Here is a 26,893-nt window from a genome sequence, read left to right on the forward strand (position 1 = left end):
AGCCACATCCTTGAGCTGTTTTGCAGATACTGAAACCCCCACCAGGTGGAAGAAGTTAACGACATGCTGACCACCAGCACGGAGACCCCAGACCGGTTGGAACCAGAAGGTTGATAATGTTGACTCCTGATTACCTCACCACCAACCAATCAGAAGAATGTCCACCAGCTGATCACACACCCCACAACCCACCTCCCTCACCCTGTCTTTAAAAACCTTTCTATGGGGGCTTCCCTGGTGGCGCTGTGGTTGAGAGACCACCTGCCAATGCAGGGGACACGGGTTCGAGCCCTGGTCTGGGAGGATCCCACATGCCGCGGAGCAACTGGGCCCGTGAGCCACAACTACTGAGCCTGCGCGTCTGGAGCCTGTGCTCCGCAACAAGAGAGGCCGCGATAGTGAGAGGCCCGCGCACCGCGATGAAGAGTGGCCCCCACTTGCCGCAACTAGAGAAAGCCCTTGCACAGAAATGAAGACCCAACACAACCCTAAATAAATAAATAAATAAATAAATAGATAGATAGATAGATAGATAGATAAATAACAAAAACAAAACCTTTCCATGAAAGCCTTTGGGGAGTTCAGGCCTTTTAAGCACTGGCTGCCAGGACCCCTTGCTTGGCACCTGCAATAAATGCTGCACTTTCCTTCACTACGACCCGGTGTCAATAGATTGGCTTTACTGCACATGGATGAGCAGACCCAAGTTTGGTTCCGTAACACTTATAGCAAAAGAAGGAAATAAGTATGACAATTACAGTCCTCATTTCTGTAACTGGTCTCGAGGTTGTAACTCATATTATAACTATCCTCTCCCACCACCCACTGCATATCCCTGTCCCTTCAGTAAGCACCTCAGCTGGTTGTGGTTCTGTACCTGGTAGTCAACCCAAACCTTCGTTCCTAAAGGGTCTGGGTAATCAGTGGTCCTGCCGGGATTGGGCTGTTGTCATGTTCCCTTGGCCTCAATCCCAGGGTGCAGTAAAACTAAGAGATGCCCTAAGGGATCTCCTGCGTCCTGCATGACCTGTCTTACCTCAGGTGTGGAGGGAGCAGCAGCCCAGTTTCCCCCTGGTGGTCAGGATCAGTCAGTCACGCCGGCCAGCACAGTAAGTCCCTTCTTTGCCTGCTGAGACATGAGGAGCCCAAAGTGGCCCATGAGTCTTAACTTCCAGTTCAGAGGAATCATTGCTGCATTTCCTGGTGGAGGCATCCCTCCCTCTGGAACTAAGACCTCTAAGAGCACAGTCTCAGGAACAGGAAGTAAAAGTTCTCCTGGTGGGTCACTAGGGTAATAGTCAGGGGTGCCACTGCCTTTTCCATCCATCGATTCCTGGACCCAGGAGTCTTGACTGGGAAACAGCGCCATATAGTGGACACAGACTCAGAGCATATACAACCTCCTGGAGAACCCTGCCCCAGCCCCGCAGGGTATTGCCACCTCGCTAGTGCCATAACTGAGTCTTCAAAAGGCTGTTCCACCATTCTTTCAAGCCAGCTGCTTCAGGATGGTGGGGACATGGTGAGACCAGCGGATTCCACAGGCAGGGGCCCCTGCCACTCTCCCTTTGCTGTGAAGAGGGTTCCCTGATCAGAAGCAGTGCCATGTGGAATACCAGGAGGGTGGATACAGCGTTCTGTAAGTCCACGGATGGTAGTTTTGGCACAAGTATTGCATGCAAAGAAGGCAAATCCATATCCAGAGTAAGTGACTATTCCAGTAAGAACAAAACACTGCCCATTCCATGATGGAAGCAGTCCTGTCCTGTCACTGAACCAAACTTGGGTCCCCTTGCCTGTGCACAGTAAAGCCAATCTACTGACACCAGGTTGTGGTGAAGGAAAGTGTGGAAAGTGCAGCATTTATTGCAGGCGTCAAGCAAGAAGTCCAGGTAGCTAGAGCTTAAAAGGCCCAAACTCCCCAGAAACTTTCAGGGGAAGGATTTTTAAAGGTTTTTAAAGACAGGGTGAGGGAGAGGAAGCTGTGGGGTGTGTGATCAGCTCGTGGACGCTCTTCTGATTGGTTGGTGGTGAGGTAACAAGGAGTCAACATCATCAGCCTCCTGGTTCCAGCTGGTCTGGGGTCTCCGTGCTGGTGATCAGCATAGAGTTAACTTCTTCCACCTGGTGGGGGTTTCAGTATCTGCAAAACAGCTCAAGGACATGGCCCAGAATATGACCTATAGACCTTGAGGAGAAACTAAAGTCCTTGACTTTGTTTAATGGCTAAAGTGTTATTATTTTTTCTTATCTGACTGTTTTCCTTTCTTACTGCATTTTCTCACTTCTCTGATTAAATCTACTCTTTGGAACTCGGGAAGGTCTAGGAGGCCAAAGTTTCTCTACAGAGAAGAAGCAGGTGAAGGACACGGTGTGTGTGTGGGGGGTCTCTTCTGGGAAGGCCCCATAAGGTCCTGCTCGGTTACACTCTGGTGTAATTAACCAGCCACCAGGTAGCTGGCTGGTAACCCCGGGGGATGGTCCCATATCGGGGGTTCAGTGTTGGTCTCTGCTGCTGACAGACTGGATACTCAGCCTTGGTGAGTGGAGCCCATGTTGCTGGGCCCATGCATCACCTCCATCCCTGCCACCATGGCCGCTTTGCTGATAAGTCCACTGGGCAATGACAGAGTGGCTGGGAAAGAGGCTGACCAGGATCCACAGGACAGTTTTCCTGTCCGCTCTATTATTAAAATCTGCTGAGGTCACCCTTTGGTGAGCATTCACATGGGACACAAATATTTTCAGGGTTCTTGCCAATCCACACACCTCTTCCCCAAATTTCCTTGTCACCAAGTTTCTAATCATGTTAATTCTAAGTCCCTGACCACCCAGCCAAACCACTGGCCACAGCCCATGGATCTGGTTATAATCACTCATCTGGCCATTTCTCCTTCCACTCAAAGTGCAGGACCAGGTGCACTGCCCGAAGCTCTGCCCACTGGATCACCCTTCACCGTGTCCTTGAGGGATGTCCCACCACTGGTGGGTGGAGCCTGCATATCAATCAAGACCACCTATAACTAGACCTAGTCACCTCTTCCTCTGTCAGTGGATCCTAGGAAACACCCCTGAGGCCATAAGTTAAGGCTGGGAGAGAGAAGGCAGTGTAGCAGGGGTGAGGGCCGTGGGCATTTGGGCCACTTCTTCAGGTAACCTACTTGTGCCTTCAGGGCCTGCTCGGGCAGGCTCACTTATACACCACTTCCATTGGATGGTAAAGTGTTTTTTTCTCTACATGCCCAGCTTTATAGCTCAGTAGGTCAGATAAAGATCACACCCAGTTCATGATGGGCAGGTCATATGGTAACTCGGTGACCCATGGTTAAGTGTTCAGTTTCTGCTAAGGCTAGTAGCAGGCTCGGAGCTGTTTCTCAAGAGGAGAGTAGTTATCTGGGGTGGATGGCAGGGTCTTGCTCCAAAATCCTAAGGGCTTACCCTGTGATTCACCTCCAGGGACTGCCAAAGACTCAAAGAGCATCCCTCTCTGCCCTGACACTTCAGGCGCCACTGGATCTGCTGGATCATGTGGCCCCAGGGCAGCACAGCCTGGACCCAGTTCAGAGCCTTCTCCTGTGTGGGCCCCACCCCAAATGAGCAGTTGTCCAGGTCAATCAGTCAATGGGCTGGCGTAACACACCCAAATGAGGACTAGGTTGTCTCCAGAATCCAAAAAGTCCCATTAGTGTTGGCCCCATTTTTTGGTTGCAGGAGGAGCCAGATGCAACAATCTATCCTTCACCTTAGAAGGGATATCTTGCCGCTTTACTGGACCCCCTAGAAATTTCACTGAGATAGAAGGCCCCTGAATTTTTGTTGAATTTATTTCCTACCCTCTGACATGCAAATGTCATACCAATAAGTCTGGAGTAGTTGCTGCTTCTTGCTCAATAGGTCCAATCGGTATAATGTCATCAATGAAGTGGACCAGTGTGGTGTCTTGTGGAAGGGAAAGGTGACCAAGATCGCTGTGAATTCAATTGTGACCGAGGGCTGGAAATCTGACTTACCCCTGGGGTAGGACAGTGAAGTGTACTGCTGGCCTTGCCAGGTAAAAGGAAACTGATTCTGCTGGGCTTCATGGACAGGGATGGAGAAAAAGGCATCTGTCAAATCAAAAGTTGCATGCTGGGTACCAGGGGATGTGTGAATTTGTTCAAGCAATGAAACCACATCTGGTACAGCAGCTACAGTTGGAGTCACCACTTCATTAAGCTTATGAGAATCCACTGTCATTCTCCAAGACCCACCTGCCTTCTGCACAGGCCAAATAGAATGGGGATGTAGTGGGATCACCGCCCCTCCACCCTTCAAGTCCTAGATGGAGGCACTAATCTCTGCAATCCAATCAGAAACACTGGTTGTTTTACCATCTTCCTTGGTAGAGGCAGTTCTAGTGGCTTCCACTTGGCCTTTCCCACCATTAATAGCCCTCACTCCGTGGGTCAGGGAACCAATGTGTGGATTCTGCCAGCTGCTGAGGATTTCTATTCCAGTTATGCCTTCTAGTGGGACCCCTGTGGATGGACCTGAGCTGGAGCTTCCCTGACCCCCCTGACCTCCAGGGACCCCTGTCTGACTGGGGGACCACAGGGAATTTTGGGGTGTCCTGGAATTGGTGTCAGTTCAGAGCCAGTGTCCAGGAGTCCCTGGAAAGCCTCATTATTTCCGCTTCCCCAGAGCACAGTCGCCCTGTAAGTGTCTGCAGGTCCTCTGGGCAAGGCTGGGAGAAAGACTGACAGCATCCATTTCCAAGGGTGTCCTGGGTCCTTCCTCAAGGGGACCCCGCCTCCCCTTCCTTCACGTGTTCTGGGGTTGAAAACTGGCTCACGTCTGGGGATTGACTGAGTGGCCACGACCCTCTGTTTTTACAATTCGGGATAGAAGTTTGTCCACTGGACCTAGGACTTCTCCCTTATCCAGATGCGGTGAGAATCCAGCAGGCTTCCTGCCCAGTTCACATCTAAGAAAACCAGGGTCAACCAGCCAAGGCCACGGGTCAGCATGAGTCTGACTATTCTGACCTCTGCCTCTGCTCTGACATCCATGCCGGTCACCACGCCCACCTCGCCTTTGGCAGTGAGTGCCCCCACTTGGCCCCTGCACCCTGGGATCCAGGGACCCCACTCACTTAGGTTTCCTAGTTGGGTGACTGCAGCTCCCACTGTGAGGTCTGGACAGCAAAGAACGGAGCCCTCTGAGGATGCGGTCTGAGGGGGTGCTGGGGCTCTCCATGGACGTACTCCCCGCAGTCGTGGTAAGAGGGTCTTCTGGACCCTCCCGGGAGGGTGGGCAGATCTTACACGACAAATCCACTCTGACATCCTATATCCCTGAGCCTTTGACCAAGGGAGGTTGGCCATCTCCAGTTCACCCGTTATGGGCCATCTTTTGGTCCCTGTTTCAGCCAAGCAGCTAAACCAACTGTAAGAGCCCTCCCTCACCCACAGAGCTGCTACATGAGATCCAGAATCTGTGCTCAGAGGGCTCATGTCAATAAGTTCGGTCGTGCAAACTTCATCTTCCTTCCTCCCATATCCCATACCTTCCGTTTCCATCTCACACATTCCCTTGGCTTTTGTCTGTATAAATTAGAAAACTCAACTCGTTCTTCTGGAATGTGGCACACCTCATCATGAGTCACACTTTGTACATCACCTTTGAGGACCTGCTGGGACTTGAGTCTAGTTATGGGTCTAGAAGTAAAGGGGTGGTGAGGGTGGATCCTGAGGAGAAGCAGCAGCATCTTCCATGGCAACCGCTTCTGGGGGGCTGTTAGCATCTCCCCAGACAACGCACAGTTAACCCCTCCATATGGAGGTGGGAAGGCTCCCTACCCATTAGGAGTGGGGAGACCTCTTCCACTGGCAAAGGGGACTCATCAGAATTTAAGGGCTCAGTATCCCCCGCTCCTTCAGACTCTTCCCACACATCCTCACCCCAACACACAGTCTTCCGGTCCTTCTGCTTTAACTGTAGACACCCTGCAAGACTGGGAGTTCAGTTTACATTATGAGTCAGGATGAGGTTCTGCATTTGGTTGTCAGTAATCTCAGCCTTGCAGTGGTAGGAGATAAGGCTTTCCTTGGGCCACACACAGAAATGCTCTTAGGTTATCTATGGGGCACTTGAGCTGGGAGTTCAAAACCCTGAACTCACCCTTTTCTTAAACCACTTTGTCCAGCAAAAACCAGGAGCCACCAGCCAATGTCATCATATTCTTCAGTTTTCCAAAGATGTTCAGAAGTATTCTATACCAAGTAATGCAGCTCCTGGCTTCGTATAAGTGGATTATGGGGAGGGTGCAGATACTTTGGGCATCTCTCTTGCCAGATCCTGCCATGGACAGTCAGTGCTTCCTCTCTGACTGGAAACAGAGTCATTGGCGTCTCTGAATCCCATAGAAATAGAAAGCTGATTCCAGAAACCCGGAACCAATTCAGAAAATTCATTGTTAACATTCTTTACCCTCTGGAACCATGCTCAGTACCAAAATCTGTGTTAGTTGGGGTTCTCTGGAGAAAGAGAACCAATAAGAGATAGAGATTTGTCTTGGTAACTTGGCTCATGCAATTATGGGGGCTGAGAAGTCCCACCATCTGCCGTCTGCAAGAGGGCCACCCAGGAAACCTGGTGGTGTGATTCAGTCCAAGTCCAAAGGCCTTGGACCGCCAAGGACAGAAGGTCAATGTCCAGCTCGAGCAACAAGGCAGGAAGCAGAGAATTCCTCCTTCCTCCGCCTTGTGTTCTATCGGGCCTCGCTGGACTCACCATCCACACGGGGAGGCCACCTGCTCTACTGCATCCATGATTTAATGCTAATCTCACCTGGAAACCTCCTCCTAGACACACCAGAATCGTGTTTAACCTGGGCACCCGGTGGTCAGTCACGTCGACTCAAAATTAGCTATCCCAGCTGAGAGAACAGATTCAAAGCCTGCTCCGGAGAGAGGACCATGGGGTCCCCACGTGGAAGAGGTGTTGCTAGGCCCTTCCCACCTCCAGGGCTGTGAAGTCCCCATGGGAACACATGTTGGAAGAGCCCCAGGCCTCCCAGGAGAAATAGAATGTGAACCTTAAATGTAACTGAATTATCTAATAACCATGTTAAAAAAAAAAAAAAACTAAAAAGGATCAAAAGAAATGCATTTTCATGATATATCCAAATTAATAGCATTTCAACATGTAATTGATATAGAAATCATTAAGGAGATAGTTCACAATTTCTTTTCATACTAAGTTTTTGAAATCAGACGTGTATTTTTTTATACTTACAGTGCATCTCAATTAGGACTGGCCATTTCAAATGCTGAAAAGCCGTGTGTGGCTCGTGATTACCATGTTGGGCCACACAGATCTGGACCGAGGGATCGTCACGCCTCATTGTAATACTACATTTTCTACTCTGTATTTGGTGCCTTGACATCTTGGGGCTGCGGGGACCCTGAAGAGACTGCCCTTTCCAGGACTGGCCAATTCCTAGAGATAAATGCCAGGCTGCAGTGCTCATTTCATAAGCAAACCACCCCATGCAGAGCTCACCCCCACCACCTCCTCCACTGGCCTCTCACACTCAGGACTGCTATCCCCTGCCCTCGTCATCCCAGACCAGGTGCCAGAAAGCCAGGGACAGTCCCTGTGCCCCAGAGCCCCTTGAAATGATTAAAACCAGCCAATGCTAAGCTTGCTCACCCAGCCTTGCCTGTTCCTTCCCACAGAAACCACGATAAAGGTTCCTGCCCACGTTTCCCCCTTTCCCCATTCTCCTTCTGCCTCCTGACCCAGCCCAGTGCATCCCATCACCTGCCCCCTCCTCTCGGAAACTGTAACTGTCTTTTCAATGACATTTGTCTTCTGCTCTGTTGGTCTTGCTGTACCTGAATAATAACAAAACCTACATTTTAAAACACCCGTTGCCTCACATGACAGACAAGCAAACTGAGGCCTCTTGAAAAAGGCAGGCCAGCCAGTGGGAGGAGAGACTCAGCCATCCCATTGCTGAGTCCCTTTGATTTGGCCTCCTAAACATCCTTCCACTCCCCTGAAGCTGAGAGGGCTCCTGTGGGTGTGACCCTGAAGACCAGTCAAACCCTCTTGGAAAGCAGCCACCCAGCCCACCGGTAGGGGAGAGGTCTCCCCTCCACCAAGTCCACCTCGTGCTTCCATGAACAGAAAGCCAGGTGGATATTAGACCAAGAGGAAAGTGCAATGCAGTCATGACAAGACAAATCCTTCAGGCCACACTTTCTAACCACAGTGCAGTAAAGCTAGAAAGAAAACATCCCAAGTATAGTTACTAGCAGGGCAAAACAAAAAGAAAAAGCCTCTAAATAAATCTCAGCATAAAGAAGAAATCAAAACGGCAAGCATAGGGACTTCCGTGGTGGTCCAGTGGGTAAAACTCCGAGCTCCCAATACAGTGGGCCCAGGTTCGATCCCTGGTCAGGGAACTAGATCCCACATGCATGCCACAACTAAGAGTCTGCATGCCACAACTAAGAAGTCTGCATGCCACAGCTAAAGATCCCGCATGCCACAACGAAGATCCTACATGCTGCAACTAAGACCCAGCAAAGCCAAAATTACAAATAAATAATAAAACATTTTAAAAAACCCAGCAAGCATAGGCTTTTTAAAAATAGTCACGAGAACAATTTCTAATATCCCCAGAACAATCATATAGCTTTTGGTGGATTTCCTAGAAAACCAGAGAGATTGGGTGAGAATGGACAAAGCATTCAACTCAGGAACATCAGGCAAAGAAAAATCCAAAATAAATAAAAGAAGGAACAAGGCTAATTAATGGTGATAAGGGAAGAAATTAGCAAGACAGAAAATAGTCAATAATTTAGTCAATAAAATGAAAAACTGATTTTTTAAAAGACCAACAAAGTAGGCAAATCTAATTAAAATAAATAGAAGAAACATTTCTTAAAATAACAGAAATATGAAAGGTGACATAAGCACACATATGAAAAAGATTAAAAATTAAAGACTTCCATTTCTGACCAAAATGGAATAAGAGGAACTGACTTTATCCTCCCCCTTCCCCTAAACAATAAAAAAGGGCCAAATTCAAGACGCTGGACAGCAGGCAACAGATAACTGTGGGGTTATCTGCTGATGAGACACATATTGGGGGAGGGGCTGCAGCTGCCCTGCTGCTGCCCTGGCAGGACATCCAGGCTGAGATGCAGAAGAGGTACCAGGCAGAGCCCAGTGGAGTTTGGTTGAGGAGACAGAGCACAGAGCCTTAGAAGGCTGAAGCAGCTGGAGAGCTCATGCCAGAGACCCAGAGAGGAGAGGGTTCCCCAGAGGTCTGCAGAAAGCCCCCCTCAAGACAGCAGAGAACTGCCCAGAGCACACAGGTGAGGAAACTACCAGAGGTGGGGCAAGAATTTCCCTAAAAGAGTAGAGAGTGGTGCCCACTCTCTTTCAGGTTGGAATAAGGCTTCTCTGTCAGCCAGGGTGGGAAACCTCATAACTCATGGGGCATGCAGTAGAATTCACAGTAGTCTCTTGCCTTACCAGTGGGGACAATTTTCCCTAAACTGAGCACAGCCCCAGTCCTGGCTGACCCGGAAGGCTCAAACGGTTTCCAAGTACCTAAACTCTGTCCCAGTACAAAGCTAGAAAATAGGAAAACAAAAATACCCAGCAAAGAAAAAGATAAAAGTTACAGTGTCTAATATCTGATCACAAACACCAAGCATGAAAAAAATCAGGAAAATATGACACATAATGAAGAGATAGATAAATAAATCAATACCCAGAACTGATAAAGATATTAACAAGGACAAGGAAATGAACAGACCAGGATATTAAAACAGTAATTATGACTATATTTCATAAACTGAAAAGTTGAGATATGATAAAAGACCCAAACTGAACTTCTAGTGTCTGAGATGAAAAATGCACTGTACTGGATTAACAGCAAATTACATATTACAAAAGAAAAAAATAATGAACTTGAAGACATGGAAATATATGATATCTAAAATTAAGCATAAAGAGAAAAGAGATTTGTTTACAAATATAAAGTGCACCAAAGAGCATTGGACAACTCCCAGTGGTCTGATACACAAGTAACTGAAGTCTCTGAATAAAAGGAGGTAAAGGAGGAGACAGAAAGATGGCTAAAACTTTCCCAAATTTCATGAAAATTACAAACCCACAAATCCAAGAAACCCTAAAAACACAGAACATAAAGAAAACAACACTAAGACACAACTTAATCAATGGTTCAAAATTATAGTAAAGAAAAAATAAATTTTAAGCAGCCAGAGGAAAAAGACACATTACATATGTACAGAGGAATAAGGTATGTACAAAGGTATTAAAATAAGGACAATACAGATTTCTCATCAGTAGCAAAGCAAGGAAAAGACAGTGAAGCATAACTTTTAAAGTACTGAGAGAAAAAAAATCTGTCAACCTAGGATTCTATACCCAGTGAAAGTATCTTGCAAAAGCTAAGAGATATAAAGATTTTTTTTCAGGCATTCAGAATCTGAAAGAATTCATCACCAGCAGACCTGCACTACAAAAATATTAAAGAGGGTCTTTCAGGAAGAAGGAAAATTATATGAGATGGAATTATAGATGTACAAAAAAGAATGAAGAGGATGAGAAATGGTAACTGTATGAGTAAATATATTTAAATTGTTGTTATTGCTTAAATATTTTAAAAAGATAAGCCATTGTTTAAACAAAAATAATAACAACTTAGTGTGGGGTTGTGAGCATATGTAGAAGTAAATTGCATGACAACAATAGTACAAAGGCCAGGAGGGAGGAATGAAAGTAACTTTTGTAAAGTTCTTATACTACATGCGAAGTTGTATAATATCACTTGAAGGCAAACTATAAATTTAAGATGTGAACTACAAACCCCAAAGCAACTATCAAAATAAGGAAACTAAGGGTTATAGTTAATAAGCCAATTAGGGAACTAATGGGGTCATTAAAAATTACAATATTCAATTAACTTTTTAAATCCAGAAAAAAAAATTAAAAAGGAGCAAAGAGAAGATGGGTAAATAGGAAACAAAGAGTAAGATGACAGACCTAACCAAATCAATAATCACATTAAATGTAAATGGTCTAAATACACCAAGTAAGGCTTCCCTGGTGGCGCAGTGGTTGAGAGTCCGCCTGCCAATGCAGGGGACACAGGTTCGTGCCCCGGTCTGGGGGGATCCCGCATGCCGCGGAGCGGCTGGGCCCGTGAGCCATGGCTGCTGAGCCTGCGTGTCCGGAGCCTGTGCTCCTCAACGGGAGAGGCCACAACAGTGAGAGGCCCGCGTACCACACACACAAAAAAATACACCAAGTAAAAGGCAGATACTGTCATATTGGACAAAAAAGCAAGATCTAACTCTATGCTGCCTTTTAGAAACACACATCAAATATAAAGACACAAATATGTTAAAAGTAAGACAATACTCTGACAGGCAGTAGCTAAGGAAGCCCCGATTATCCTGGTAGTCATATCCAAGGCTGAGTCTAAGGTGAGATGAGTGAGGCACTTGCCTCAGTCAGTAAATTTAAGAATGCACCTCCCAAAAAAAACTCATCAATCAAGATAAATAATATCGGGGGCTTCCCTGGTGGCGCAGTGGTTGAGAGTCCGCCTGCCGATGCAGGGGACACGGGTTCGTGCCCCGATCCCGGAAGATCCCACATGCCGCGGAGCGGCTGGGCCCGCGAGCCATGGCCGCGGAGCCTGTGTGTCCGGAGCCTGTGCTCCGCAACGGGAGAGGCCACAGCAGTGAGAGGCCCGCGTACAGCAAAAAAAAAAAAAAAAAAAAAAAAAAGATAAATAATATCTTAATGCGGTGTTTTTTAAATACAAATTTATGTAAAAATATTCCATGAAAACCAAAATATAAGTTTTAAATACAGGATTAATAATGGTACTATGCCATGCCAAGCCCTACTGGGGTCTGAGGCAAAGGGAAAAAATTAGCCCTGTGGGAATCCTTGACCCAGAGACACCTAGCTAAATCACCAGTTTTCTGGCCCACAGAAAACTGTAAGATAAAATATTTTTTATTGTTTTAAGCCACTAAGTTTTGGGGTATTTGTTATGGAACAATAAATAATTACTACAGATTTCAAAAGCTATTCTGTGTCAAAACTAATCATAAGAAACCTGGAGTCACATACATTAAGAAAAAAGAAAGATCTCAAAAAAAAAATCTAACATTACACCTCAAGGAACTAGAAAAAGAAAAACTAAGCCCAAAGTTAGCAAATGGAATGGAATAGTAAAGATTAGAGCAGAAATAAATAAAGTAGAGAATAGGAAAACAGTAGAAAAGATTAACAAAACTAAGCGTTTGTTCTTTGAAAACATAAAGAAATTGACAAAACTTTAGCTAGATTAACAAAGAAAAAAAGAGACAGAATTCAAATAAATAAAATTATAAACGAAAGAGGAGGCACTACAGCTAATACCACAGAAATACAAAGGATCATAAGAGACTACTATGAACAGTTATTCACCAACAAATTGGACAACCTAGAAGAAATGGATAAATTCCTAGAAACATTCAACCTACTGAGACTAAATCATGAAGAAATGGAAAATCTTAACAGACAAGTGAGTAAGGAGATTGAATCAAAAACCTCTCAAGAGAGGACCAGATGGTTTCACTGATGGATTCTACTAAACTTCTAAAGGAAAATTAATGCCAATACTTCTCAAATTCTTCTAAAATTGAAGAGGAGGGAATACTCCCAAACTCATTTTACAAGATCAACATTACTCTGACACCAAAGCCAGATAAGAACACTACAAGAAAAGAAAACTACAGACCAATATCCCTGATGAATATACAGACAAAAATTCCCAACAAAATACTAGCAAACCAAATTCAACAGCACATTAAAAAGATTATACACTATGATCAAGTGGGATTCATCCCTGGGATGCAAGGATGGCTCAACATACACAAATCAATCAATGTAATACATCATATTAATAGAATAAAAGATAAAAATCATATGCTCATCTCAATAGATGCAGAAAAAGCACTTGACAAAATGCAACATCTTTCCATGATAAAAACTCTTAACTAAGTAGGTATAGAAGGAACAAACCTCAACATAATAGAGACCCTATATGACAAGCCCATGGCTAACATCATATTCAATGGTGAAAAGCTGAGAGCTTTCCCTCTAAGATCAGGAAAAAGACAAGTGTGCTCACTGTTGCCACTCCTATTCAACAAAGCACTGAAAGTCCTAGCCAGAGCAATCGGGCAAGAAAAAGAAATAAAGAAAGGAAGAAGTAAAGTTGTCTCTTTTTGAAGCTGACATGATCTTATATACAGAAAATCCTAAAGATTCCGCAAAAAAAGAAAGAAAAATCCTATTACTACTAATCAACACATTCAGTAAAATTGAAGGATACAAAGTCAACATACAAAAATCAGTATGTTTCTACACACAAATAACAAACTATCTGAAAAAGAAATGAAGCAAACAATCCCATTTACAATAGCATCAAAAACAAGAAAATACTTAGGAATAAGTTTAGCCAAAGACTTGTACAGTGAAAACTATAAGACATTAATGAAAAAAATTGAAGAAGACACAAATAAATGGAAAGCTATCCCATGTTCATGTATAGGAAAAATTAATATTGTGAAAATGTCTATACTACCCAAAGCCATCTATAGATTCTATGCAATCCTTATCAAAATTCTGATGGCATTTTTACAGAAGTAGAAATAAATCCTAAAATTCTTAGGGAACCACAAAAGATCCTGAATAGCCAAAGCAATCTTGAGAATGGAGGCATCACACTTCCTGGTTTCAAACTATACTACAAAGTTATAGTAATTAAAACAGTATGGTATTAGCATAAAAATGGGCACAATGGCTAATGGAACAGAATCAAGAGCCCCAAATAAACTCATGTGTATATGTAATATTTAAAAAAGGAGCCAAGAATGCTCAGTGGAGAAAAGATAATCTCTTCAATAAATGGTGTTGAGAAAACTGGACAGCCACATGCAAAAGAATGAAACTGGAACCCTACTTAATATCATTCACAAAAATTAACTCAAAATAGATTAAAGACTTATATGTAAGATTTGAAACCATAAAACTCCTAGAAGAAGACAAAGGTGGTAAACTCCTTAACACTGGTCTTCAAAATGATTTTTGGGGAATGACCCCAAAATCATAAGCAACAAAAGGAAAAGTAAACAAGTGAGACCACATCAAACTAAAAGGCTTCTGCACAGCAAAAGAAACAATCAACAAAATGAAAAGACAACCTACAGAATGGGAGAAAATATTTGCAAACCATATATCTGGTAAGGGGTTAACATACAAAAGATATAAAGAACTCATAAAACTCAATAGCAGAAAAACCCCAAACAATCCAATTAAAAAATGGGCCAAGGGCCTGCACAGACATCTTTCCAAGGAAGGCATCCAGATGAGCAGCAGATGTTGAAAAGATGCTCAACATCGCTAATCATCAGGGAAATGCAAATCAAAACCATAATGAGATATGACCTCACACCTGTTAGAATGGCTATCATCAAAAAGACAAGAGATAGCGAATTCTGGTGAATATGTGGAAAAAAGGGAGCCCTTGTTCATTGTTGGTGGGATTGTAAATTGGTACAGCCACTGTGGAAAACAGTATGGAAGTTCCTCAAGAAATTAGAAATAGATTTACTATATGATCCAGCAATCCCATTTTTGGGTATAAATCTGAAGGAAATAAAATCACTCTCTTGAAGAGATATCTGTACCCCCAGGTTCATTGCAGCATTATTTACAATAACCAAGACATGGAAACAGCCTAAGTGTCTATCAGTGAATGAATGGATAAAGAAGATGTGGTATACTACTAGAATTAATGGAATATTATTCAGCCATGAAAAAGGAGGAAATCCTGCCATTTGCAATGTAGATGGAACTTGAGGGCATTATATTATATGAAATAAATCAGGTAGAGAAAGAGTAATACTGTATAATATTATTTATAAGAGGAATCTAAAGGAACCAAACTCATAAAAACACAGTTGAATGGCTGTTCTCAGGGGTTGGGGGTTGGGGGAAATGGAAAGATGTTGGTTAGAGGAAACAGAATAAGTTCTGGGGAGCTAATGTACAGCATGATGACTGAACTTAACAAGACTGCACTATACACTTGAAAGCTGTTAAGAGAGTAGGTCTTAAAAGTTCTCACCACAGGGCTTCCCTGGTGGCACAGTGGTTGAGAATCTGCCTGCTAATGCAGGGGACACGGGTTCGAGCCCTGGTCTGGGAGGATCCCACATGCCGCGGAGCAACTAGGCCCGTGAGCCACGGCTACTGAGCCTGCAACAAAAGAGGCCGCAATAGTGAGAGGCCTGCGCACCGCGATGAAGAGTGGCCCCCACTTGCCGCAACTAGAGAAAGCCCTCGCACAGAAACGAAGACCCAACACAGCAAAAATAAATAAATTAATTAATAAACTCCTACCAACAACATCTTCTAAAAAAAAAAAAAAAGTTCTCACCACAAAAATGGTAAATATGTGAGTTGATGGATGAATTAACTAACCTGATCATGGTAAGTATTTTGCAGCATATAAGGATATCAAGTCATCATGTGCACCTAAACTTACCCAATGTTATATGTCAATTATATCTCAGTGAAGTTGGGGATAAAAGAAGAAAGAAAGCTGGAGTAGCCATTTTAATATCAGAAAAAGTATATTTCAGAGTAAAGAATATTACCAGGGATAAAGAAGTTCATTTCACAATAACTAAGGGGTCAGTTAAGAAGATAAGAATCCTAAATGTTAATGCATTAAGCAAAACCTGATTGATCCACAGGGGAAACAGATAAATCTGCTATTATAGTTGGAGACTTCAATACTCCTCCCTTCATACCTGGTAGAACATATAGACAGAAAATCCAAAAAGTATAGAAAAGGTAAATAACACTATCAACCAACTTGATCTAATTGACATTGATAGAAAATTCCACCCAATAACAGAAAAATATACGTTCTATTAAAATGTACATGAAATAGTTACCAAATTAAACTATCTTATGGGCCATAAAACAAGTCTTGAAAAACGTAAAAGGATTCAAGTTATACAAAGTATACTTGCTAGCTATAATAGAATTAAATTGGATAATAATTAGACTAGTAATATATCTTATTATATCTGGAAAATCTCCAAACACTTGGAAGTAAAAAATAGATCTAAATAGTCCATGATGCAAAAATAAATCAAAAGAGAAATTAGACACTACTTTGAACTGAATAAAAGTATAAACATAATACTTCAAAATTTGTGGAATGCAGTACTTAGAGGAAAATTTTAAATGCCAACATGTATTAAAGCTGAATAAAGACCTCAAATCCCTGACTTCAGCTCCCTTAAGTAATTAGAAAAAGAAGAGCAAAGTTAACACAACATAAGTTAAACAAATGTAAAAACAAGGATCAGAGCAGAATCAGTGAAACTGAAAACAGAAAACAATAGAGAAATCAGTGAAATTAAAAGCAGTGAATTGTAAAATTCACTGAAATCATTAGAAGCCAAAATGACCAAGAAAAAGAGAAGACGCTAGTTACCAATGTCAGGAATGAGTGAACTGACATCAATACAGATTCTATAGGTATTTTAAAAATAATAGAAAAAAAAAATAAAAAAAAATAAAAAATAAAAATAATAGAGAATGTTATGAATTTTATGCTAACAAAGTCATCAGTGTAGGTGAAATAGACAAACTCCTTAAAAGACACAAACTACCAAAACTCATTCAAGAAGAAATAACCAAAATAGCCTCATATCTATTTAGTAAATTAAATTTGTAGTAAAAAACAAACATCAAAAAAAACTTCCTATTTTTTTTTCCTCCAGGCCTAGATAGAATAACTGGTGAATTTTTTCAAATATTTAAGGAAGAAATAAAACCAATTATACCTAAACTCATCAAGAATAATTAAAAAGGATGAAATACTTCCCAACTCATTCTATGAGATCAGCATTATACTGATACCAAAGCCAGACAAACACAACACAAGGAAAGAAAACTACAGATGTTCCTCAGGAACATACAGGCAAAAATTCTAAAGAAAAGCTTAAGCAAATCAAATCCAACAATACAAGTGGGGTGTATTCTAGGAATGCAACTTCGTTCAACATTTAAAAAAATCAACTCAATTAATTGATCATATTGAGTTTAAAAATAAAAGCCATATCATTATTTCAATAGATGCAGAAAAAGAATTTGACAAAATCCAATAGCCATTCATAATTTTTAAAATCTCAGCAAACTAGGAATCAAAGGAAACTTTCTCAGCTTAATAAAGGGCCTCAAACTTAATGGTGGAAAACTGGCTGATTTCTCTCTAAGATCAGGAACAAGATAAGGGTGTCTCTTTTCAAGACGTCTAGCTAACATTGCTCTGGAAGTTTTAGCCAGTGCAGTATGGCAAGAAAAAGAAACCAAAGGCATTCAGATTGGAAATAAGAGCAAAATGTTCTTATTCATAGAAAACATGATCATCTACAAAGGAAATCTGACCAAATCTGCAAAAACATTACTCAAATTAAAGTGAGTTAGCGAGGTTGCAAAACACAAGACCAATACAGAAAATCAGTTGTATTTCTATGCACCAGCAAACAACAACTGGAAAAAGAGCTTTAAAATGCCCTTTATAATAACATCAAAAATATTAAATACTTAGGTATAAATATGGCAAAAGATGTGCAAAACCTGTACACTGAAAACTACAAAATGTTGGTGAGAGAAATTAAAGACCTAATAGTTGGAGAGATACACTATGTTCATGCACTGGAAGACCCAATAGTAAGATATTAATTTTCCCAAAGCTGATCTAAGATTCAATGCAATCTCATTCAAAATCCCAGAAGATTTTTTTGTAGAAATTGACAAACTGACTTTTAAAATCCAGGTGTTCTTTATGACTCATATAAATTTATTTCATGCCTCAATTGATATATTATTTTATCTGTGAACGTTTGGAAGTTATCAGGTTAGGATGGAACATATCATAATTTTTACCATTAAATTAATGAAAAAATTTTTCATTTAATGGCTTTTCACATCCCAGAAGAGCTCTCACAAACAAATTAATAGTTTTAAGCATGGAATCAATGTATACAAGAGTCTGTCTCCAAGCTCTCAACTCCCTATCTTTAGCCTAACTTTGTCCTGGTGACAATCCCATGCAGTTTGGGGTTTTGTATTAGGCTCCATCAGGTGCCTTAATATCAGACAGGGCAAGACCCTCTTTCTTGTCCTTTTTATTCAAAACTGATCTGCCTACTCATGGACTTGTATACTTCGATATCAGCATTAGGGTAAGTGACTTGGGCATTTCAGACCCCTAGCTGAGATGTGAATTGGGGTGGCACTGGATATCTGGGTTAATTTTGGGGGGTTTGACATCTTTGTCCTCTTAAGACATTCTTACATGAAAAGTCTGTCTGTGCACTCCCAATGACCTCTACCAGGGTCCTTATTTGAGTCTAGAATGTGTCACAGGGAGGCCTGGCATATTTCTGCTCCACAAATTTCTGGATGCTCTCAGTTTTGTTAACGGTTATGGGTGGTGTCTTGTATGTTGTCGTATTTTCTCGTTGGTGATTGCAGGGATGGAGAGAAGATACTTGGTATCTCCCACCTTCATATCTCTTACAGATCTCCCAGGATTTATTTATCTTACTGTTTGAGAACTTTGTTGGCAAAGCTGATGTTACTGTGGCAAATATTGTAAATATTCTGAAGCTTAGTGCCTCTGAAAGTGTTTTTATTCTGCCTTCACATTTAAATAATAATGATACCCTGGAAAGTCTGCTGTGCAAAGTTATTCATCCTCTGTGCTTTCTGAATGTAACTTTTTCTCCTTGTATCCAGCGCTGCCCTTGAGATGAATGATGTGACTCTCATCCTTTCAGGCAGTCTGTGGGTTACTCTGGAACATTCTAGAACTTTGGTCTTTGTAAGTGGCACGATGATGGGTCCGGTTTCTTCCTTTTCTGTTCTGTTTGGCCCCTGAGCACTTTTTCTCATGTTTCTTTCCTTCTGAGGTACTTAATTTGGTTCCTTTTTCAAATATTTCCCCGTTTCTCTTTCCCTCTGTGACTCCTCTCATCCAATCAACGTATGTACACTTTTCTCCCTACACGCTCAGCGTCCCCTTTCTGTTTTCTATCCCGTTATTCTTCCTGAACCGTTCTGAATTCCTCCACCTGATATTCTATTTCACAGCATCATAGTAAATGATTTATGTAGGCGCAAACCACCAAAAGATGCTAAAGCAGTGAGTAAGTTTGAGGAACAACAGGATATTTACACAGTTTCAAAGCTCCTCCCCACAAAATATAAATTACAGAGGGCAAAATATTAACTTTACCCTATAACTGCAAACCTGCCGCTTACGACGTCAAGCAAGTGTTCAAAGTTAATATCTCCAGGTTGTTCTCTCTTGGCCACGATGTAACCAGGACCACATTTACCTACTGTCAGGGCCCAGAGAACAGGACACAACATGTGGCACAGTGGTGTTCAAACACAGACAACAGGGAGTGAAGCATCCGTGAAAGAAGGGAAACAAGCCAGGGGAACCCCGTGACTCTCCAGCTGAGCCCAAGGTCTCATGAACTTGGGGGAGCGGAGATCAGAGTTCAGGGAGGCTGAGGCAAGTAGAATTTGCAGGCAGATCCATGGAGGGAGGGAAGGGGAGAGACAGAGAGAGACACATCGCGCACGCACACACACACACACACACACACACACACACACACACACTGGACCACCACAGCCTTCAGTGTTCCCGGAAGTTTAGCACGCTTGCTGATCTTTCCTCAGATCCGTCCCTCCCTCCAGGTTCTAGGGGTTGATTCTGGGTGTCCCCATCTAGTGGCCAATTCTGACATTGCGATGGTCACTCCACCTCTCTCTGGAAAGGAGAGTGGATGGGGCAGGCAGGACCGGTGAGTCCAGCTGACGGATGTTGCAGTCAGATGAGCAAGGTCGTAGGCTGACGGCCATGGAGAAGCACAATCGTATGAAATATTCTGGACGTTCTGCAAAGAAGCCAGATACAAAAGGACACGTCCTGTACAATTCATCAGAAATGTCGGATGTCATGAGAGGACCAAATCTTATCTGATTCCACTCCCAGGAAGTCCCTGGAAGAGTCACATCCATAGACGGAAGGTGGGACAGTGCGGGCCCGGGGCTGGGGTAGGGCGAGGGGCGTGAGTGTTTCATGGGGACAGAGCTTCAGTTTGGGAAGATGAGAAAGTTCTGGAGGCGGATGGTGGTGATGGTTGCACAACAGTGTGAGCGCACTTAATGCCGCTGAACTGTGCACTTAGGGTTATGATGGTAAATTTTATGTTACGTGTATGGCACCACAGTCTTAAAAAGGAAGAAGGCCTGGCACGTGGCGCTCATGGACGGGGGAGGGGGAGACACAGCTGATTCAGGGTTTCTGCCTGGGGTGGGGCAGCAGGCTGGCCACGGGGGCGGGGGGAGGATCAGGGGAAGGCGCGGGCTCCCTCTTGGACACCTGGAGTTTGGGATACCTGAGAAGTAGCCACACAGAAACGGGAGGCGGGCCATTGAAATGCCAGCGTGGGACACAAAGGGGGGTTGGCTAGAGAGTCCCCTGCATTCAGTGACATTTAATCCCCAGGAACTGATGATACTACCCAGGGAGCCAGAGGGAGAAGAGAAAGGGATGCAGACCCAAGGAACCCCAAGATTTCAGCCAGTGGGACAGTGGGGGGGTCAGCAGGAGACTGAGAAGGAGCACTGACTTCAGTGCGAGAGAGGAGTGTCAGTGATGCTAAGAGACAAGGGCTCCCCAGGGTCCGCAGCGCCATGGGCTGGGCTGCCCTAAGAGGACGCCAGGGAGGACGGAACCGTGTCTCTGGGTTTGGGAGCTCAGAGGTCACTGGGGGTGGGGGGCAGCAGCCCGACGGCAGGCTCCCAACCTCATCCTCGCACCAACAGGACCCCGGGACTGACCTGCAATCTGGGTGTGACCCCCTACAACCGTGGTGTGGTTAATCAGAGCCCGAGCAGCCCTTGCTTCTGCCACGAGCTGGGGCTGCCATCGGGGGCTGGGCAGCCTGGCCTGGAGCTGAGGGAGGGGACCAACGGGGCCAGAGGGCACACGGTGGCTCCCTGAGCAAATCTCTGAGCATACGGAGAAAATGGTCACACGTCCCCTTTCACCTTCCACAGCTCAGACGGGTCATGTGACCCAGACCAACCTGGAACCCAGCAGGGAGGGTAGTTCTGGGAAATTCACTTCCAGTTCAGCTAAGGTGACACCCTGACAATCCACCGTGGTGACCCTCCCCTTGGCATCCCCAGGCAACCCTTCTCTTACAAAAGCTCAGTGTTATTGAGATGTAACTCACACACCATGAAATTCACTCTTTTAGTTACCAGTCAATGGCTGTCAGCGTCTTCTTCACAGGGTCCTGCAACTACCAGCACCATCTACATGCGGCTAGAACTTTGTCACCCCCCTAAAAAGAAACCCTGTCCCTATCAGTAGTCACTCCCCATCCCCCTCCCAGCCCGTGCAGCCAAGACTCCACTTTCTGTTTCTGGATTTGCCTGTTCTGGATTTTTCATACAAATGAAGTCGTACAAAACCCCATGCACCTTTTTTGATTGTTCTTAACTTCCAAATAAAGAAAAAGTAAAATCATGCTTCTACCTAATTCGATGTGACTATATCTGTACAACCAAAAGCATGCTCCCCTCCCCCTCGGGGAGAGGAGGTCCCTTTGTCCACCCTGGGGTGGTGTTCTCTCCTCTTCCAGCCAAGTCACATTCCCACCCTGACGTCCCAGGATCTACCTGCTGAGGCAGAGTGATGGGCCATAAACCGTGGTCACATCCCCCAGGCTCTGTGGCTGGTCACGTGGCCGCAGCTGGTCCCTACGACCACCTTCCTCCACGCCCCCCTCCCCATCCTCTTTGTCTCCACAGGCACCTTTGGGCGGTGGCTCCTTGCCTCATGGGTCAGTTCAGCCCTCTTTCCTGAGGGGTCTGGGCCAATGGCTGTAACCCTCCATTGATTTCCATCACAGGACCAGAATCTCCTGCTGCAGGGGACTGCGGGCTTTTCACACGGGTTCTGCCTCATCCCCACCGTGGAGTAACCACCGGTTCCCACCTGAAGGGCAGGTCACTCCAGCCGTACAGTCACCCCTCTTCGCCTGTTGATCCTCTGGCACGAGGACCCCAAGGTGGCCGGGGTTAATGGACTCCTCGTGTGTCCTTGGTGGGAGCCCTCCTCCCTCGGGAACTCGAACGTCTAGACCAAGAAAAGCTAGAATTGTGGGCTACACTGGGGGCGTTTCATTAGGGTAAAGAGAGGTCATTGCCGTTTCTCCCTCGAGAGTCCCAGAGCCACAAATCGGAGCTAAGAGACAAAACTCTGATTCAGAGCATCCCAGCCCCACACAGTGTTGCCACCCAGCAGGTGCCATAGCCACGTCTTCAAAAGGCCATCGCACTGTCCTGTCAGGCCAGCTGCTTCAGGGTGACAGGGCACATGGTGAGGCCTGTGAGCCTGTGAGCCTGGGCCCACTGTCCCAGCCCCCCACCGGCTGGGAAATGGGCTCCTTCGCTGGAAGAAACATTCCGTGAGATCCATGATGGTGGGTCAGGCATCCCACTGGGCTCAGGTGGGGTGTCAGCAGACGCGGGTGGACAGGAGAAAGGATCTATACTCAGAGCATCTCTTCTAGGGAAGCCAAACGGTGCCCCTCCCGAAGTGGAAACAGCCTGCCTCACCCTCGTCCCCGGGATGCTGGTGCACCCGCTGGACCATATTTGGCTGTCAGTGTCGGTCTCTCATCCCCAGCTCGTGGACGGCCCTGGGGAGTGGAATCTGTGTGCTGAGCCCACCCATCACCTCCATTGCCATGGCCACAACGAGCCCTTTGGGCGGTGATGGAGATGGGGGAGGAGGCTGGCTGAGGTCCACAGAAGGGCCGGCGGTCTGCCTGGTAAGTGAGAGTCTCCCCGGCCGCGGTGGCAGCTCAGCGTTCACACAGGCCCCAAACGCCTCCACACTCCGTGCCCTGTGGGGAGGTCTAACCACACCCCTCTTTCCCAGACCTCCTGCCACCAGTTTTCCAATCGTGCCCCTTCCGAGTCCCTGACCATCTAGCCAAACTGTTAGCAGCTATGATCGGTGTAGACCTGTAACTCCGACCTATCCTTCCTGGCAAAATCAAACGAAGAGACACTGTTGGAATTCCTGGCCCTGCGGGAGCACTTCCCCTCACCCCCGTCCTCAGCGGGGTTGGAGCTCCGGGCCTTCCACCTTCGGGTGATGCCCCTACGTGGCTCAGAACCACGGGAAAGCCAGGCCCAGGCTTTTCCTTCCTCGATCACCAGGTCATAGGGAAGATCCCATGAAGCCAGAGGCGACACAACAGAGGGTGGGCACAACAGGCTTTCCAGCCACTTCTTCACGTGACCTACTTGTGCCCTCAGAACCTGCTCTGAGCCCATATTGTATGCACCCCTTCTCTGATGGTGGAATACAACTGTGCATGCCCAACTTCATGGCGTAAAACTGGGTAAGCCCAGCTGCATGGTCTGGTCTGGTCTGGTCTGGTCTCCTTGGTGGGTCAGATGACACCCATTCCTGACGGACAATTCAGGTCTCATGGTAACTTGGTGGCCTGTGGTCACACGTTCAGTCTCCACTGAGGCCCAGAAGCAAGCCAAGATCTGTTTCTCCAAAGGAGAGTTATCCTCAGAGGATGGTCGGGCTTTGCTCCAATCCTAAGGGCGCTGGGCTGTGATCTACCTACAGGAGCTGCTGATGGCTCCAAAGAGCGTCCTCATCTGCCACAGACCCCTCAAGCTCCCTGGATCTGCTACTTATACGTATAAGGCCCTTGGGGTACCTCGGCTGGCACAGCGGCCTGGATCTGCTGCAGAGGCTTCTCTCGCTCTGAGCCACACTCAACACAGACAGCTTTCCGGGTCATTTGATTAACGGGTCTTACGTCTGTGCGGCCTCCAGAACCCGAAGAGGTCCACGGGGCATCACACGTCTTCTTAAGCAGTTGGAAGGGCCGGATGTGGATCTCGACACGCCCCAGACACGCCCCAGACCACAGGACCCCTAGAGTGTCACCAAGGTAGCAGGCGCCCAGTTCTGTAGGATTGCTTTCCCAACTCCGCCACGGCCTGTGGTAACACGGTGTCTGAATAATCGCCACTTCCTGCTCACCAGGCCCAACCAGCATGATGTCGTCAAGGCAATGGACCAGCATGATGTCCTGTGGACGGGAAAGCTGGCCAAGAACACCAGAGCTCACACAGTTGACCAGACATAAGACAACTGGGAAGAGAAACCTCCCCACTCGCCCAGGGCTCAGGAGACGCTGCCCAGGGCGGACATGTCTGGGCGGCTGGGCCAATGTCAGAATCAGGGCAAAGGGCAGAGAGGAAGCCAGAGACTGAATTCAGTGTCTCCTCCCGGCCCTGAGCCCCACCTGAGGCGGGTGACCCAGCCGGCAGAGCCCCACACAAAGGGCTGTGGTGTGGTGATGCGCTCACTGGCGGCCCAGGCGCTCCTCCCTGGCTGGGAGGGGCTGTGTCACCACCCCTGTGAGGCCTGCAGGGTCTCCTCTGATGGAAGAGAAGGGGGGACCTGTCCCTGGCCTCCCTCTGGGCGGCTGTTAGGAAGCAGGGTGGAGGCTGCCACCTCCTAGCCCAGGGGAAGTAGCCTCACTGTAGGAGGGGCCCACCTCAGTGCCAACACCCCCTGCCGGATCCCCAGAGGTCACTGCCCAGGTAAACTGAGGTGGCTGGCAGAGAAGAGGCTGGAACAAGGGAGCAAGTGAAGAGTGAATGAAGGGTGGATGGGGGAAGGAGCAGGTGGGCAGGTGAGCAGGGGGACACGTGGGCAGGTGGGCAGGGGACAGGTGGGCAGGTGGGCAGGAGAGCAAGGGGCAGGTGGGTAGGTGGGCAGGTAAGCAGGGGACAGGTGGGCAGGAGAGCAGGGGGCAAGTGGTCAGGTGAGCAGGGGGACAGGTGGGCAGGTGGGCAGGAGAGCAGGGGGCAGGTGGGTAAGTGGGCAGGTGAGCAGGGGGACAGGAGGGCAGGTGGTATGTCGGCAGGGGGGCAAGTGAGCAGGGGGACGTGTGGGTAGGTGGGCAGGTGGGCAGGTGGGCAGGTGGGCAGGTGGGCAGGTGGGCAGCGGGACAGGTGACATCACGGAGTAAGTGAACATCTTGGAGACAAGCAGTTAATGGAGTGGAGCTCGGGCAAGCATGGGGCCAAGAGTTCACGACCCAGTGAGTGGACGGGCAGAGGCAACATCCTACTGCCTGCGCCCCTCTGTGCCGTGGCACTGGGGTGGCAGCCAAAACCATGTTTTTAAATAAAACTCATCTGAGAACAGTTTGGTATTTCCAGAAGAGAGCTGCAAAGATAGTACAGCGAGTTCGTCTATACTACCCCACCCGCAGTGTCCCCTAATAGCAGCGTCTGACATGAGTGTGGGACATTTGTCACAATGATTCAGTTCACATGGCTCCATTATTATTGACTGAAGCTCATACTTTATTCAGGTTTCTTTAGCCTGTACCTGCTTCGCTTTCTCTCTTCTGGGACCCCATCCGGATCGTACACACATCTGGTCATCACATCTCCTTCGGCCCCTCTGGGCTGTGACAGCTTTGATGACCTTGACAGTGATACAGAGGACGGCCGGGTGTGTAGCAGGACGGCCGGGTGTGTAGCAGGACGGCCGGGTGTGTAGCAGGATGGCCCTCGGCTGGGGTTTGTCTGGCGTTTGTGTCATGATTAGACTAGGGCTGTGGGTTTGGGCAGGAAGACCACAGGGGTGAAGGGCCCACCCATCCCATCTCATCAGGGCACGTGCCCTCAACACGGCTTATCTCCGCGATGCTGTCTGCGCTCACCTGGCTGAGGTGTGCTTGTCAGAACCGGAAGGGGGACCAGGAGGAGGCTGCTACGTGCAGCCACACCTGATGGCTGGGAGTGAGGATCCCATCCCTGGCAGGGCAGGATCCACACACATTATTTGGAATTCTTCTGCACAGACGACTTCTCTTCTCCCCCAGTGGTTTATTCAGTCCTTTATTTGGACCAGCATGGATTCATGGATGTTTGCTTAATATCGTGGGTTGTCATCCAATACGTTATTTATTCTGTTGCTCAAACCATCCCAGCTTTGGCCACTGGGAACTCTGTCAGTTGGTTCCCCTGACAAAACAGTTTTCCATTAACCAAGTAATTATTAAATGAGGGCGGAGAAGAGGGAGAAAAAGGAGGTCACTGGCCAGCAACGAACACTACACAAACACACGTAGGTGCACACAAGTGCACAGGCACACACGTGCACACACGTCTTCCGTGGACACAGAGAAAGGAGGCAGCCTAGGCGGCTCACAGCGGGGCCTGGCCCTCAGCACAGGGTCCGTGCGGGGTAGGGGTCTGTCCCCTGGCCCAGCTCCTCTGGACAGAAGCTGCTGCTTCAGCCCCCTTTGGACAGTTCTGCCCTCATGAGGGGGTGGCCGCCCCAGGTGCCAGAGGGGATGGGTGAGTGGCTGAGGGTCAGGCAGCCGGGCAGGGCCAGCGGCTTCCCCTCCAGATGCCACTTCCTCTTGCAGACAGGTAGTCGAAATGGGAAGGTGAGGTTCAGCCACGGAAAGGGGTTCCCTGGGGCAAGTGTGGATGGTGCCCAACATAGGCCAGGCTCCCTGCCCAGCCGGTGCGCACAGGGCAAGGGGGCCACGGTCGGGGGCTGCAGTCAGAAGCCTGGTCTTTAGAGGGTCTGACCCGGGTTCAGTCCCCACCAGGCCAGTCACCAAGGAAGCCT

The 26,893-nt window shown here is 46.6% G+C and overlaps 1 pseudogene; it reads right to left on the bottom strand.

The window, feature by feature from the left end:
- Nucleotides 1-754: 754 nt before the first annotated feature.
- Nucleotides 755-25,852, bottom strand: LOC132493400 (uncharacterized; annotated as a pseudogene).
- Between the last annotated feature and the right edge of the window lie 1,041 nt (nt 25,853-26,893).

The sequence above is a fragment of the Mesoplodon densirostris genome, chromosome 7 (assembly GCF_025265405.1).
Source record: "Mesoplodon densirostris isolate mMesDen1 chromosome 7, mMesDen1 primary haplotype, whole genome shotgun sequence".
NCBI classification, from domain to species: Eukaryota; Metazoa; Chordata; class Mammalia; order Artiodactyla; family Ziphiidae; genus Mesoplodon; species Mesoplodon densirostris.